The 16,290-nt window shown below is 33.2% G+C and overlaps 1 long non-coding RNA gene across 2 annotated transcripts; it reads right to left on the bottom strand.

Annotated features, from left to right (window-relative positions):
- Nucleotides 1–8,514: 8,514 nt before the first annotated feature.
- On the bottom strand, nt 8,515–16,290 carry LOC126814345 (uncharacterized). 2 transcript variants are annotated; one of them, XR_007677537.2, is made up of 8 exons: nt 16,245–16,290; nt 15,241–15,348; nt 13,307–13,432; nt 12,400–12,454; nt 11,409–11,504; nt 10,790–10,933; nt 10,017–10,072; nt 8,515–9,044 (listed from the first exon to the last, which is right to left on the bottom strand). It is a non-coding gene; the product is annotated as an uncharacterized LOC126814345 (long non-coding RNA). The 2 variants fall into 2 exon arrangements; XR_007677538.2 differs by lacking the exon at nt 16,245–16,290 and adding an exon at nt 15,994–16,012.

Below are 16,290 nucleotides of genomic sequence, written 5' to 3'. Positions count from 1 at the left end.
TTGGTCTGGTCTTCATTAATTTCATTTTATATATTTTGTTGTTAGTAAGTACGCATTTACAATAATTTAAACTTCTCTCATTTAGGCCAACTCCTAAACTTGTCCGATGAGAGTTACTTCCCTTTGTCAACTTCCTTTTCCCAACTGCCTTTTCAATTAACGATGCATGGGATTTGTCGATAAAAATAGCACAATCATCAAGGGCAAATGATTTGAAAACGTGTCTCCCCCATAGATTAACCCAGTGTTTAGAGGAGTAGAACGGAATGAAACCACTGGGGATACCGAGGATGAAAAGTATGATGTTAAACCCTATTTCATGTCATTTCAGACGTGGACCAACACCACCAGAACAAGTTGTTGTAGCTCCCACCACACCAGCTGTGCATACTCGTCAAGCTCAACTAACTGAAGACAATGAAGATTTTGCTAATAGAGGGCGCTATCATCAATCAGAAGTAGTTCAGGGTGAAAATTTTGATGATTATGATAGTGATTAATATAACTAAGAACTTATATACAGATATATATTTTTATTAACCAGTCTTATTTATTTATTTATTGAATCTCAAATTAAAAAAACATGTATGAGCATACTATGAACCAGGAACCGCCATATTAGAATTGTGATATATTAAAAATCGAAATTCGTCAATCGATGAACAATTGTCCAAGGAACAATCATGCCAATTTAATATTGAGCACACTTGAATTGACAGAGCTTTAGGCTTTTTTTTGAGAGAGCCTCACTTGCAACAACATGAGCAGCACTTGGGTTCCAGTTCCTGGTCCATAAAAATCGGCCAGTCTTTTACTAATCATATCCTCTTTCCTTACAATAGCCATCTTTGTTCTATTCAATATTCATGTAGTTTTAAAGTTCTTAATTAAAATTAAAAGATTTAAAAAGTTACATTTACAGAATGGCTTCTACCTAGCTAGTGGTATTGAGAGTAGAGTAACTTATTACTTGTTTTCAAGTTCAGTATTTACTTATCTTATATTAGCAAACCTGGAAATAGGCACCGGTCACTGACAATGTCAGTCACAATCCATGTGATGTCAGACACTGATTTGTCTTTTTTCTGGGGTTTTCTTTGGTACAAAGTTAAAAAAAAGCCCAGGTACTACTTTAGTAGGTAGTTCCAGACTTATTGTCATGTGGAACTAAAGTTATTATTTCCAGTTCTGTAATGAGTATATATATCATGTTCGTTATTTACTTATGTAACTAAGTATCTATTAACTGTATAGACCAATAGTTTTTTAAAGCTATGTATACTGATCTTATTACTATTTGATGTCAAATAGAACTTTTTGGTCTCCTATAATATTTAAGATATTAATTCAATATTAAATCCATTAATGGTCAAAAGTAAACGAATATCAAAGATAATATATTGATTTGAAAGATTTACAGAATCTACAAATCTGAAAATGAGTCAAAGAATTTATGATTTCAGTTGTGGGGAATATTCAAAAACCTTTTGAATAATGACTTAGAATATAGAATTAGTAATATCAGCATTTGATCTAAGTGCTATTTAATGTTTTGCACCATAAACTTTAAACTTCTCAGCTTATATGTTAACTCATCTTTGTTATTGTTGTGAAATTGTGGCTATATTTTTAATCTGTGATATAATATACCCTTGTTGTAACGTGACATGTTGATGGACAACCATTAAGCTATACTATTATTATTCATTATTAGTAGGATGTTGACCAATAAAATGGTCCATGTAGGATGTTGACCAATAAAATGGTCCATGTAGGATGTTGACCAATAAAATGGTCCATGTAGGATGTTGACCAATTAAATGGGTCCATTTATTAACAGTTTTTTGATTAGAGCTTTTAGTTGTTTCAGTATGAATGTTAGTTGTGTGATGTAGTGTGTTGTAAGATAGTTTGGTCTGCACGCATTTAATCAAATACTAGAACAGGATTAAAATCTCTGATTGCCATATGAGGAATTTTGAATGCTTCGTATACTACATTATTGAGAAAGTTGAATTTCTAATATCAATATCAGTCGAAATGATTCAAATTAGTTCAACATTTTCAAAGCTTGATGAATTGAAGTTTTCGCATACATTTGGCAACATCTGAAGATGATATAAACAAACCAATGCCACCTTAAACTTTAATCCTTTTGGCTTATATAATAACTTATCTTTATTAATGTTTGATCTAATCTTTTGATGGGCCTCTTTTTGTTCTGATTGAATCCAAGTCGGGGAGTAAAAAATGATCTACTTAAGATATCGTGGTTTTGTTTTCTTAATTAAATGCGAACTAATCAATTTGAGCTGTGAAAAATTAATATATTGTCTAAAGTAAAATATACAATCACAAACTTTATGGATTTTGTTGAATTGCAAGAAAAAATCATTACGACAATAATATAAAGAAGTTCATAATAACTACCATGTTTGTAGAATTAACTTTGTGATTTATTTCTAAAATGCATTTTATGAACACTGAGCAGTAATTGCAAATGAAATAGATGTAATTATTTTGTTTATATCTCGGAAATTCCCTATTCATATTTATACTTTGTTTTTTATTGTTAAGTTGTAGCCATGTGATCTTTGATTTTATTATTTAATTTTTTGTTGAATATGTTTTTTCTTTCTTTATAACAGGTAAAATATTTGAACAAGATACCATTTGGTAAAAATTGATATATGTACCTATTATTTATTACGCTTGCATATCTTAGTTTATTTTCCTTACTCTGAGCTTTTGATACTTTTAATTTTCTTCTTTCAGCATCTAATAATATTTGTTTAAATACTCTGTCCAGGGATTAAGTGCAAATAACATTGAACAATGTGTATACATAAAAATAAAATTTTGATTAAGATTGCTGATGGTTATTTGAGGCATTTTGAATCCCTTCCAAACTACAGTATTTTGAAGTTAGTTCTCTAAAAAAAATATATCAGTCCAAAAGTGGTTTATTTCCATTCAGTATTTACAAAACATTTCGCAACATTCAGCAACCTCTGCAGATACCACTGCCTGATTATCATCTGTCATTGATTTAAATGCTAAATAATCAATTTTAAGCTGACAGATTAAACTAAAAGAAATTAGATATTGTTTGAAAAAACCACGATCGGAATCCGCGACTTTATTAAATGAAACAATGATTATAATTACCACTAAGGGCTTTAATAGGGCTTTGTCTGCATAAGTTATAATGCATGCTAATCTACCTGAGCACATACCTCTGATATTTTCTTAAGTGGCTAAAACATTGTTACTGAAAACAGATATTTATATTTAAAAAACTTGGAGAGACATTTTGTCAATTCACATACTGGTAATCAATCTCGGCTCTTAGAGATAAGTTTACCCTTTATTTGGGGAAAACTCGCCGGCCATTTTGAATGTCAAGTGATGTATCCTTCCGTCGGTCGCTTCACTTAGATCCAAGATGGCAAATTTTACCAGAGATAAATGAAAGGTAAAGTTAGCTCTGGGGCCGAGATGGACCAGTAATATGTCATCAAGTCAGTCTCTTGTGTTTTTCTTGGAATATAAATAGATATAAGAATGATTTATATGAAAATATTTTAGCTACTATAGTTTAATAGCACCACACTTTACTGCATATTTCTCCTGATTATCCAGCCAAAATATTATAGTCTTCCTGCTGTAGTAGTAAATTGATTAACTGGCTATAATACCTAGTTTAGAATACACAGTTTAAAGGAAAGGGATATTTTAGTTTGTTTCAATGGCATTTAGTAATTGAACTGGAATATACAGGTCACAATTCTATGGAATACAATTACTGCTTATTACTAAGCGACTTTTCGATTTGGCTTCTGTAGTCTTTATCAAGCAATGATAGTTTTTGTTTAAATGACATTTATTAATTGAAATGGAAGTATATAGTATATACTGGAATAGAATTAACACTGAGCAACCATCTTCATTACCTCGGTTAGTGCAAAAAAGTAGGATGTTAAACCCCATTTCATTTAATACTGGGTGAAGTTTTGACAGTAATTGTATTCCATAGAATTGTGACCTGTAATATTGTAGTTGAGGAAATGGTGTAGATTTCCTACGATCTGTTTTAATATTAGAATAATTTAAAAATGTTATTCTAATGGAGACTGCTGCCAATATGTAACATCGAGACAATTTGTCAATTTTTCTGAACTTTTTTGTACCAATAAAATGTGAATTTGACTGGCTGGAGAACTTACCTGCCAGACAATTTACTTGTCATACAATTTGAATTTTAGAGAATATAACATTAAAACACAATAAATACGGTTAAAATTTATATTTTTATGTGTAAATAATGTTAAAAATTCTTGTATTCTTTGAAAAAAGTATCTTGCTAGCTGATGTGAAGTAATGAAAATACATAAAATATCTGACCGGCTGGCAATATTTTGAAATGAAAGCCCTTATTAGGCCTGAAAATACAAGACAATTACGATCAGAATGTTTTATCTACCCTGCATGTGGAATTGCATTTTATGTTTTTATTTATTTTAAAATAATCTCGAGAAGTGATTTTGATGGATCTCAGTTTCATTTATTTTATTGGTTTAATTTTTTTCTGTATTTATGAATGAGACACAATGTGTATTTAGATATAAGGGTTGTATATTTTTCTGAATTTGAATAATTATAAACAGGGTCGGCTTTAAGCCAATTGAATCAATCAGTCACTATTGGGTTTGGGCTTGGGTAATGGCGGCCTAATGAGTCATGTTAAGTTAACTTTTAATTCACTAAAACAGACCCTGACTGTGAACCCGTAGGCCTACCAAAAATGTTCCCCATTAGGCCCCAAAGCCTGACTCTGATTATAAATAATGTGAGGCATCACGCTATAGGTCTAGTACTTACATTCCATTATGTTATGTTAGTCTTTCCAATTACATGATGATGACTTGAATGTCTTCCTGCTGTACTGGGTGAAGTGGGAGCTCAAAGGGTGACTATTTCTCTACATCAGCCCCACCCCTAGGAATAATTAACACTATAAAAGTATAATGATGAAAAAATTTCTATTGGGTGAAGAAGTGAGGAAACTTGTAAAGAGAGGAATGTGATCTGTGCTTCTGAGAACCACTGCTCTTGGAAATGTCTGGTGCCTGAAAAGAGGACTGGTAAATGGAAAGTCTGACAATTTAATGTTAATTATTGGTTCTATAATGTTCATGTATATATTGTTTAGTTGTGAATATTGAAGGAAGAGATTTTAAAGTTTGGAACCCAGATTACATTGAACTAAATAGGAAATTTAATGATCTTATGAATGAAACACCCCCATGAAACACTGTATAGATTATATATATATATGTTACTGTGTGTTGATATATAAATTATATTGTTAAGTTTAGTTAACAGTGCAATACATAAACCTATATGTAAATATATTCATATATAGATGTTTATTTCAAGTGGGAGCAGACACACTCACAATTAAATATGATATTACTGTATTCTTTGAATGGCATTTTATAACACAACATCCCGTCTTCATTAGCCTAGCTGGAGGTTAAAACCCATTTCATTTATGACACAACCCAGTTCTCTGTATAACAAACAATCACTGTATTTGTACACAGTTTCAACATGATTTCACTAGTTATTAATATTTTCTCATTAGTAATTTTGCATGCTTGATAATGACTAGTGAAATCTTATTGAAATGTTGTGTGTATATAATATAGTGTTGTTATAAAATTAATGTCTGATCCATGCTAAAAAAAAAAAAAATAAAGTATTTTCATCCTATATGAATAAACTACTTAATTATGGTTATGTAAAAATGTACCCAATATGTTTGAAATCCAATGTACAATTAAATATACCAATAGATAAAGAAGATCTCCCTGGAAAATAATTTTTTGGGGTGGCCTGTTTTTCATCAATTTTAGTAAATAATTCATTAATAATAGTTTTTTATTTGAAATATTTTCTCAGTACCTTATTTTCATATCGAGTGCAATATATCATATCCTGGAGCGTAAGCATTAGAGATTAGGACAGGCTGGATTTCGACCCGGAGGGGGGGGGGGGATTAACATAGAAATTAAATAAAATGATTGATCCAGTCCTAGATTGAAAAATTTTCAGGGATTACTCTTATCCCTTTATGTACAAGATTCAAAAATTGCAAATGATTTCAAATTACTGAAGATTTGATGTCTTAAAATCATGATCTACATGTATATTTAAAGTGGTTTATATTTGTCAAAATATCAAGGCTAAACTCTTAATGTAAGTTAAGGCAAAGTGTACCTGCATGTACTCAAATGTTGTTTTTTTTGTCTGTGATTTGTGAATCTTCTGATTTCAACAATAGATATTGTAATGTAGGTGTTGTCAGCAGATGGTTGTAATTTGTGTAAGTTATTACCCGAAGCTGTCGTTTTCTGGTCTTTGAAGGGTTGTACAGATCTAGAATATTATATCTCTATTTTCTTGTATACAACAGCTGTGTTAGACCCCTTTAGCACTTGGACTGCCCAAAACTACTGCCTCCCTCTAGCGCCTCAAAGTGCCCGAGTCGCATGAATAGCTATGAACTTTCTAAGGACTGAATACTAGATCTTTGACTCACGGTGGTTTGAGGCGGTCTCTGCAGTAGTAGTTTTGGGTGGTTTTGAAAATCGGCTACAAATTTTTTTTCAGGGATCTGGCTGGGTTAGTCTATATTTTAATGTACCAGGTGCTAATGGCGTATAAGTTATATATAAGTAATTTATAATATTGTTTTGAAGTTATGAATTCCATTCCATGTTTTAAATCTTTCAATATTGAGGCCAAACCAATTGAATTTTTACTTCTTTGGGTTTTAATAAATAAATAGGTGTTCCTGAAGAACAACAAAATTCAAATTGGTGTGGACTAATTGTATTTAAGTGTATAGGCTATTGTTATATGTACCATATATTAATTTATTGATTGTTGGATGTTTTATGAAGAATATATCGAAGTTTAAATAAATATATTAAAAACACAAAAGTTCTGCTGTTATAGTATCTTTTGTAATAACCGTCTTCGTTAGCCGAGTTGGTGGAGAAAAGTAGGACACTAAACCCATTTCATTTCTTTTGTATTAGTATCAGGACTTTAAATTTTAGGGTAGATAGATATTTTATTTTGATGGCATAAAAACGTATTAAAAGTAACACCAGAATACCTGTAGTGGTTTAGGGGCTCACTTTGCTGGATAAAGGGGGCCACAGTGACTCAGTAAGTATGGCACTGGCTCGTTAAAATGGTGGTCCTAGGTTCGTTCCAGATGTTTGCTGAGAAAGTTCCTCAGGATTTTCTAGCCCGTTTTCCCCCCCCCATGTCAGTGGCAAGGAAAAGTGTTGAGTCATTCGGATGGGATGGAAAACCGAGGTCCTGTTTATACCACTGGCATCCCCTAACAGTTGGGACATAAAAGGTTTGCTCTAGAGAATTTATAAAGGGGATAAACATCTTGTTGATCGTAGTTCCATTGTGTTAAAGAAATATTCGTCCATCTGGGCTGTTACACTCTTATTTTAGATATGTCTGGAGCAGTTATTCTCCTATGGGAGGAACTTTGCTCCCTGGGGAGGAATTTCTAAACTAAGTGGAGGAATTGGAGAGGAATTTTAGTTCAGGGGATTGTGCTTCAAACTGGGAATAGACTAGTGTATATATCAATTAAAATACCAGAGTACACAATAGTAAGGGCCTTCCCGAATTACCGGTTCACAAACAACTGCTGCTTCAGACTTAATCCTGTTTGGAACTTTTCAATAATAATTGAGGTTTGAAAAGCTTGCTCATGTTAATATGCATGTTCCTAGAAGCAACGACCTTGAGTTTTACAACATCTGGACTTTGCTTGTTCACAATTCCCGAACTTATAGCTATCTGTTATCTACAGAAACGTGAGCAGTAGCGTCCAATCAGAGGTTGTGACATCGCAACCTCCATGAAAACCTTGACATTGAATGAACCTTGAACTCGATTATCACAGGTAGACATTTTAGCTTGAAAGCACGAGACTTAGTATTGGCGACGATCAAGGAATCTGATAGGCTCACAAGAGGGGCTAGTACCCAATCGAAATTAGTGCCGAAATATACAGGCTAGTAGGTTAAGGCCTCGATAAGATGTACATAGTTAAAGCGAGATCAAGCCTTCTATTAAAGATGGTTAATATGATGCCCAAATGGAATTTAACAACTATGGCTTATGAAAGTAAAAATAATCACATTTTTTTTAAAGAGAGATAAAGAGAAATCGCATTTAATGTCCACTGGACATAAACTAGGTCATTTCAGGACTAACATATGGTTCAATTTCATTTCAATAATTCGCTTGCGCGTAGGTGTCTTTAGCAGTGGGAGGAAACCGGAGGACCCGAAAAATGCGCACACGATAACCATTCGGCCATCCACCCCCACCCCCAATTTTTTAAAAGCAATTTCAATAAAGAATATGCCGTGGGTCTTGGAAAACCATGTATCTGGAGTAAAAACAAGGAAGTATTCTAACCTATTTTTGTTATTGAATATTGATAATTTATCACACAATATAGTTTCTATCATTATTACGGTTATAAATGTCCACTTCACAGGTACCTTGATGAGATGAAAACAAAGATTGCTTAGTATTATACTCTACTATCTAGCAGGTATATCCATCACCAGCCATCTTTTTTACTAGCTTTGTTAGACTAGTAATTATATTTGATTACCCAGTCACTTTACTTCGCTATCTCTTATTAGCTATAGTCACAGACTTGGTGACCTAATAGAACTACATGTCTAAACAAAGTTAGCAAAAAAATTATGAGTGAAGCCATCTTTATTTTAATCCCTTTAAGTGCCTGTGGTCCGTTTATAGTTGACTATTTTTATCAGATATTTGTATAATATGATGTCTCGATATCATCTAACATCCTCTCATCAACTACCACGAGTTGTGTACATATCTTTATCTTCTTCCTTTGACTGACCCATATCCATTAACGATTTATCAACAGGTTTAGATGCTATCTTCTCTTTCACTTCATTCTAAAAAAAAAAAAAAATTGATAAATATTTTATAAGAGAGAGGGTTTAACATCCACTTAACACAAACTAACATTATGAGACTAACATACGGTACATCTTTGTTTTCATAATTTGCTTGTACAGGGGTCTTCAGCAGTGATTCTTAAATATAGGAAGGGGTTCCACATTTTTTATGCTGTTGCCCCTGTCTGTCTGGGTGTATGTCTGTGGGTCGTCTACAGGCTTCAGTTCCTAATGGATCATATTGAAACTCTGCATACTTATTCCATATACCCAAAGGATGATTCCCAATGTTTTTGGTGTTTGCCCACCACCCTGACACAGAGCCACGCTCAGTTTTTGTGTGCATTGCCTCCAGACCGCTATTTTTATCGCATCATCTTGAAACTTGGCATACTTATAACTTATACTCTAAGGACGGCAACTATTTATATTGGTCCATGTCCAACCCCAGGGGTGGTGCTGCACCCACCTTTTTGTTAAAGTAATATTTTGTCTGTAAATATCCTACAGATTGCAATTATTAACCGATTTTATTCAAATTTGGCATAATGAATCAGTACAGTAACAAGATCGTACCTATTTATATTGATCCAACACCAAGGGGCAGGTGCCTCGCCCACTTTTTCAGTTTATAATTTGTGACATGCCCCATTTGCTTTTGGTGCATGTCTGACCCCCAGATTGCTATTCTTAAGCGATTTTGGCATGATCATTCATTTCGAATGATTCTCGTGCATGTCTGTAAAGACTCTAGACTGTAATTGTTAACAGATATTGTTCACATAAGCATGATATTCATTTCCATATTTTATTCTAAAGACTATCATTTCCATCAAAGCAGCAATGTGGACGTACCATGCAGTGTTAGTGTTGCATTTGTTAAAATACATGTAATGTCAAAAGGCTTCACAGCCAAAAAAAAGTTTCATAAGTAGTGTATGTATATAAATATAAAATAGTAAAATTTACCTTTTTCTCATTTAAAACTTCCTTTGTTTGTTTTACCTTTTCTTCCACTGTTGCACCTAATGAAAGAAAAATATTCAGATAGTCAAGATCTCTGAAACAATAACAGCTTTCATTTTAGTTTTATTTTGAATTAGAAACATCAAGAATTCAAAGTAATGAAAAACTAACACTATTAAGCTACTGGTCACAAGTAGAGAGATTTTGAATCTCTTTCACACTACAATATTGTGAATGTAAGTCAATTAAATTTACAAAAAAAATGATTAATTAAAAATTCTGCAACATTCAGCATCCTCTACTACAGACAATATAAAATCTACCATTGATATTAAAATAAACAATTTGAGTACAGTTTAGCATGGATTAAGTCTTCACAAATTAGACATCTTAAAAATTAGATATTGTCTGAAAAATGCACATTTAGGATTGGTGACTTAGTTAAAAAAAAAAACATATTTATCTGAAAATCCTGCTTTTATTTCAACTGTAACAGTAATATTCAGAAGAATGAATAACTTTTCATCATTAACCAGCTTTTAATTATACTAAATGTTGAATATACATATTAATTTTAAAATTCTAACAGTTTAATTTCTGGTATTTGTAGAGGTTTGAAAGTTGCAAGAAGTTTGTAGATGAGTAATCCTAATATAGTATGTTAAAACTCCATGCCAATGCCGGACATGGCTGGTCTTTATAGATTAATAACACTATTGCTACTTTTAACAGATAATGAATGATAAAATCGTCAAAGTAGGAAATGAGACACTCACTAGAATCTTCCCATAATGGTTTAACGGCATCATAAGTTACGTTATAGATATCATTTGTTAAAGCTACAGCCTCTTTGGGATAACATAAAGCTGCAGCAGCTGCCATAGCTGAACTACTTAATACAACTTTACGTAGTATACCACCTGTAATAAAAAAAATACATCTTGTTGATAGTACTTTTATTTAAACCATATCATTTAAACATACATTATGCAAGAGCTAAATCTGCCTATTGCAAGTCTTTCTTTAGGCCTGAAATCTTATCTAAATTATTAATTAGACATTAATTATAACTTTTTCAGACCATAATCAACTCTCGATGCCATCGCTAGCCTGCAATGTTTATTGGACTAGGTTCCGATTTCCTGTTCGACTTCCATGCATAATTTAATCATGAAATGGATAATCGAGACTATGTTTTTTTTATTGTACTGACTATAGTAATGATGATTGAGACTAGGTCGAAAATTCAATCACTAAAATCTTGGTCTAGAGTGGATCAATTTGACTGAAATTTTCAGAAAATTCCCTTTACATTATCTAGTTTTTAACTATTATAGTGAGAACTGAATATTGGTGATTTTCTAAAATGTTATAATATATTTGTATATTTCCCACCTTTATAACCAGCCACAATACCCCCTAGACCAGCTACAGTTATAACAGCAGCTCTAGGTAATATAGCAGGATCATCTTGTATATAGGTTACTAATTCTACAATAAAAACAACAAACTATAATCATTAACAAAACAGTTTCATCCTTCTGGCATCAATCAAGTGGTACGGTGCCAACATCTCATCAATTAAGAGTCCCAATATCGTAATTAAAGTGGCATCTTTAAAGTAGCGAAGTTTCTAACTCAATATCATCAAAAATCATGAAAACACGAATTATTTGTCAGTTCAAATCAACATTGGTCTTGTGATCTTACAGGGAAAAGATGGGCTTCTGATATCCAATATTCAAGACAAAATAAACATTTTACCATTGGTACATGAATCGTGTACCATAATGTGTTTCAGCGCCTTTTGGAACAATGGACTCAAAGAACGTGGCTAGACATATTCCACAAGTCATGTCAAATGGTGACGCTATATTCTTATCTGGAGAGCATGCACAATAAAATCATCGGCGTAGACTGGAATAACAAGACGCTAAATATGGTTGAATGTAAATCAGTTTATATACATTCACATTACATTATTATATGCTTTGTGACCCATTTGTGTCAATTTCTAGGTCCCAAATATTAGCGATTTAGCTCCTTTAAATTTAATATATTTCACCATTATACATAACGGACTGGGAGAATAAATGGATCAATTCTGTTCAGTATTTACAATGATATGAAGAATTGAAAATTTTGCAACATTCAGCATCCTCTGCAGTTATTTGTATCATATTTACAAATAAGTATATAAAGATCTGCGTGCAGGAATCTGACTTTACATAAAGAAATAGAGAACCCTTCAATTTGTATGTTGTAGGCTGACTTGAATCTCTTACAAATAATCATAGCCTTCATAGATGTAGATCTTCATTAATTTCAATCAAACAGGAATCTGATTTTATTTAAGAAATTGAGAAGAACACTTCAGTTTGTATACCTGTAGTATGTGCTTTTCCAGTTTCATATTTCTGTTTTAAACTGTCAGTAGTGTCCTGTAATATAAAATCAGTATATAAAAAAAGCAAAAGCACAAATTATATAAGATAGACAGTCCTCAATGCTTATATTATACGCTCCTCAAAGAAGTCTTCAGTCCCAAAAAGAATGTCATCTTGTGATCCTCAGACTAAAGTCGGTTGTAGATACTTCTCACACACTGTACCACAGCTATTGAATTCATTACCGTTAACCATAAAGAATTCACAATGTTTTACAAAGTAGTTAGAGATTTATCTTTTTTTTGACTTTGTCTTGTGATAAGTGGAGGTCTAAATGCACCATGGATATTTAACTTGGATGGAATGTATATATGCAGTTTAAGAATTCACTATTATTATTATTATTGTCTATATGCTAAACAAATTAACCACAAATACCATAATTTTCAACTTATATAACATCAACTGTTTTTAATGTTTAGTGAATCCCAGTTATTGTTAGTTTTTCGTTCTTCAATCTTCAAAGAGGTTTATCTGAATGCAACTATTCAAAAATAGATACACGTACATAAATTTTATAAATTTTTGTTTGGAGTCTACATGTACGGTACATAGTTTCATTCACAGTTTTGGCCGCAAAAGTTCCAAAGAATTTTCCAGTGTGGTTTCCCCTTGTCAGTGATGCAGGACGGAAGGCCTAGCAAGGAACAGTGACTAGTCGTTCTGATGGAATATAAAAACTAGGATTCATGAATACAATGGTGTGCACTTACAAGAACCCTTGAAGATTACACCGTAGCAGAGCTGTCTGGGCAAAATGTCCCTCATAGCACACTTCATGGCATATGGCGAATGTAGTCAATGCAAAAAGTAGGAAGTTCAACCTGATTTCATTTGATATCTTACCTTTACTGAGTCTAGATAACTCCATACTGATTTCCTTACGTCTGAAATAGCTGATCTAAAACTACCAATTTCTTCTTCTATATATTCAAATTTGGTTTCATTAACTGGGCTTGAATAAATTGGAAGCTAAAAATAAACAAGCCAACAGTGAGGCTGATATCCCCCGCCGAAATCCTCAAATAAATAGATGACACCTATCAATTAATCGCACATCTATTTTTTTCAAAAGTATCGAGTAATCAAACTGATTAACAACTATACACTAAGTTTCATCACTCTCTATCAGATAGAATTAAAGTCATCTTGTCCCAAAGCATCAGCCAAGGAAATTGCTAATCTCTGCTTAGATTTAGCGCCATATGTTAATCACTGAACTCGGTCAAGACGAACATCAACATCAAGTTTAAACATTCTACCTAAATTAGAAGCAGAGTTGTTATGTTCCAAAGTCTTGACCAATCAAAATGCTTATTGCTCCTTAGCCTAAGCAGGCAATTCTCATCATCGAACTTAGTCAAGGTATTGATGTAATGAAACTATACACCAAGTTTCATCACTCTCACTTAATTAGAACTAAAGTTATCATGTCCCAAAGCATCAACCAATCAAATTGCTTATCTCTACTAACGATAAGCAGAAAATGCTCATCTTTGCACTCTATCAAGGCATTGACCTCATAAACACCTACACCAAGTTTGAACATTCTAGCTCAATTAGAAGGAGAGTTATTGTGTTCCAAAGTCTCGGCCAATCAAATTGCTTATCGTTCTGCTTACCCTGAGCAGAAAATGCTCAATATCGAACTTAGTCAAGGTATTGATGTAATTAAACTATACACCAAGTTTCATCACTCTCACTTAATTGGAACTAAAGTTATCGTGTTCCAAAGCATCAACCAATCAAATTGCTTATCTCTACTTACCCTAAGCAGAAAATGCTCATCTTCATACTCCATCAAGGCATTGACCTAATAAACAACTACGCCAAGTTTGAACATTTTACCTCAATTAGAAGGAGAGTTATTGTGTTCCAAAGTCTCGGCCAATCAAATTGCTTATCGCTCTGCTTACCCTGAGCAGAAAATGCTCATTATCGAATTTAGTCAAGGTATTGATGTAATGAAACTATACACCAAGTTTCATCACTCTCACTTAATTCGAACTGAAGTTATCGTGTCCCAAAGCATCAACCAATCAAATCGCTTATCTCTGCTTACCCTAAGCAGAAAATGCTCATCTTTGAACTCCATCAAGGCATTGACCGAATAAACACCTACATCAAGTTTGAACATTCTAGGTCAATTAGAAGGAGAGTTATTGTGTCCCAAAAAGTGTGACGGACAGACAGACAGACGGACGTCCGGACGGGGACGGACAGACAGACAGACAGACAGACAGACAAACAGACAGACCCATTTTAATAGTCCCCTGCATTCTTCGAAAGGCGGGGGAAAAAAAAAATTATACACAACCGTTTAACGTTTCACAAATTTTTAGTAGTATCTGTTTGCAAAATCTTATGATATGCGAATTTTATCAAGACATTACGTACACAGCATATTTCTCATGCCTAATAAAACTGTATTGGTAAATGGGTCATGCACTGTGTAGGCCTACATCAATTATGTTAAGGTAACATCAATTTAAACTTTTGTTTTTAGAGTACACCTATTTAAAAGCTATGTCCTTATTTTTAAGGGAAAAAGTAATAATTTTAAAACTAAGAACACTTGGTTGCTTTTATCAAAAGCTTTTAGTTCCTCATTTTCAAGTTTTTAAATTCTAAATAAAACACTTTTTTGGTGAGACTCAAGTGTTTTTTATTTATCATTAAATAGGTTTGGCTTAACAATCGTACATTTGCATTAACCTATGCTAAGTTTTAGGCCTAACTCAGTAATCTTGATTATCCTATGTACTAAGTTGTAGGCCTACCTCGGTAATCTTGATTTGTTTAGATTCTGATGAAGTTTCTGCAGCATGAAGTTTCAGGGCTGGTATTGATGCCATTATTGTCGCGGTAGTTCCACCAGCCAACAACAACTTTAAATGAAAAAAAAAAATATTGAATTATTATTCCCACACTTATTCCCACACTTTAAAAGTGTGTATAATTTTCGAAAGACATCAATAAACAAATATATTTAATTGACATTATAATTTGGCAGACCCCCTGGTTAGTGCCATACCCACTGAGACACCTGACTATGGCCCCCAACATATAGCACGTAGAATAATTACTAACAATTATAAAGTTACTGGTATTAATAGTAACTAATTATCAGCTATTTGGTCATTATCTGATATTGCAGTTGTCTTTAGTGAGCTGTCGATCTGGGTGGTATTTTAGCCCTCTGTATAAATCCCAAAACATTTAGCAAGCTAGCTACCCACGTCGCAACATGGACAAGGTATTTGTATGTTTTTTGAAGCTTCAATCCTGTTCTTGGCTGAAAAAGTTCCATTGGATTTGACAGCATGGTTTCAATTTGTCAGTGGTGCAGGACAAAGACTCATTGGGCCTGGCTGGCAATTACATGTATGAACAGTGTCTTTCTAGTTTTTCGGTTGTGGCTAATAAACCGGGGACTCTGGCATGTGCGTAAAAAACCCTTGGACAGTTCGAATTCGAAAGAGAGTAGGTCGTTACGCAACTGTGGGGCAAAATTCCCCTACATAGTACACTACATGGCATATATATGTCCTTCTTTGGAGGTTAAACACAACTTCATTTTTCAGAATCATTCAATTTTGCTACGGTAACGATGAATTACACTGCATGCACTGATGTTTCTCATGAAACAGGGCAGAAATTAAAATATTTATTGAACAGAAAGTAGCATAATATAAATATAATTTGGTCAACATGCATGGTACCGAAAAATTCCTTCTAATAAAAGAAATATAATGGTTAAAAGGGAATGTCATCAATAACCTACACGTTTGGTAGCCATCTTGAATTGGTGGTAAAATAGAGTTACCTCC

This window comes from Patella vulgata, chromosome 3 (genome assembly GCF_932274485.2).
Source record: "Patella vulgata chromosome 3, xgPatVulg1.2, whole genome shotgun sequence".
Classification (NCBI taxonomy): Eukaryota; Metazoa; Mollusca; class Gastropoda; family Patellidae; genus Patella; species Patella vulgata.
The sequence above is the reverse complement of the archived record's forward strand: the minus strand, read 5'-3'. Positions and strand labels throughout refer to the sequence as shown.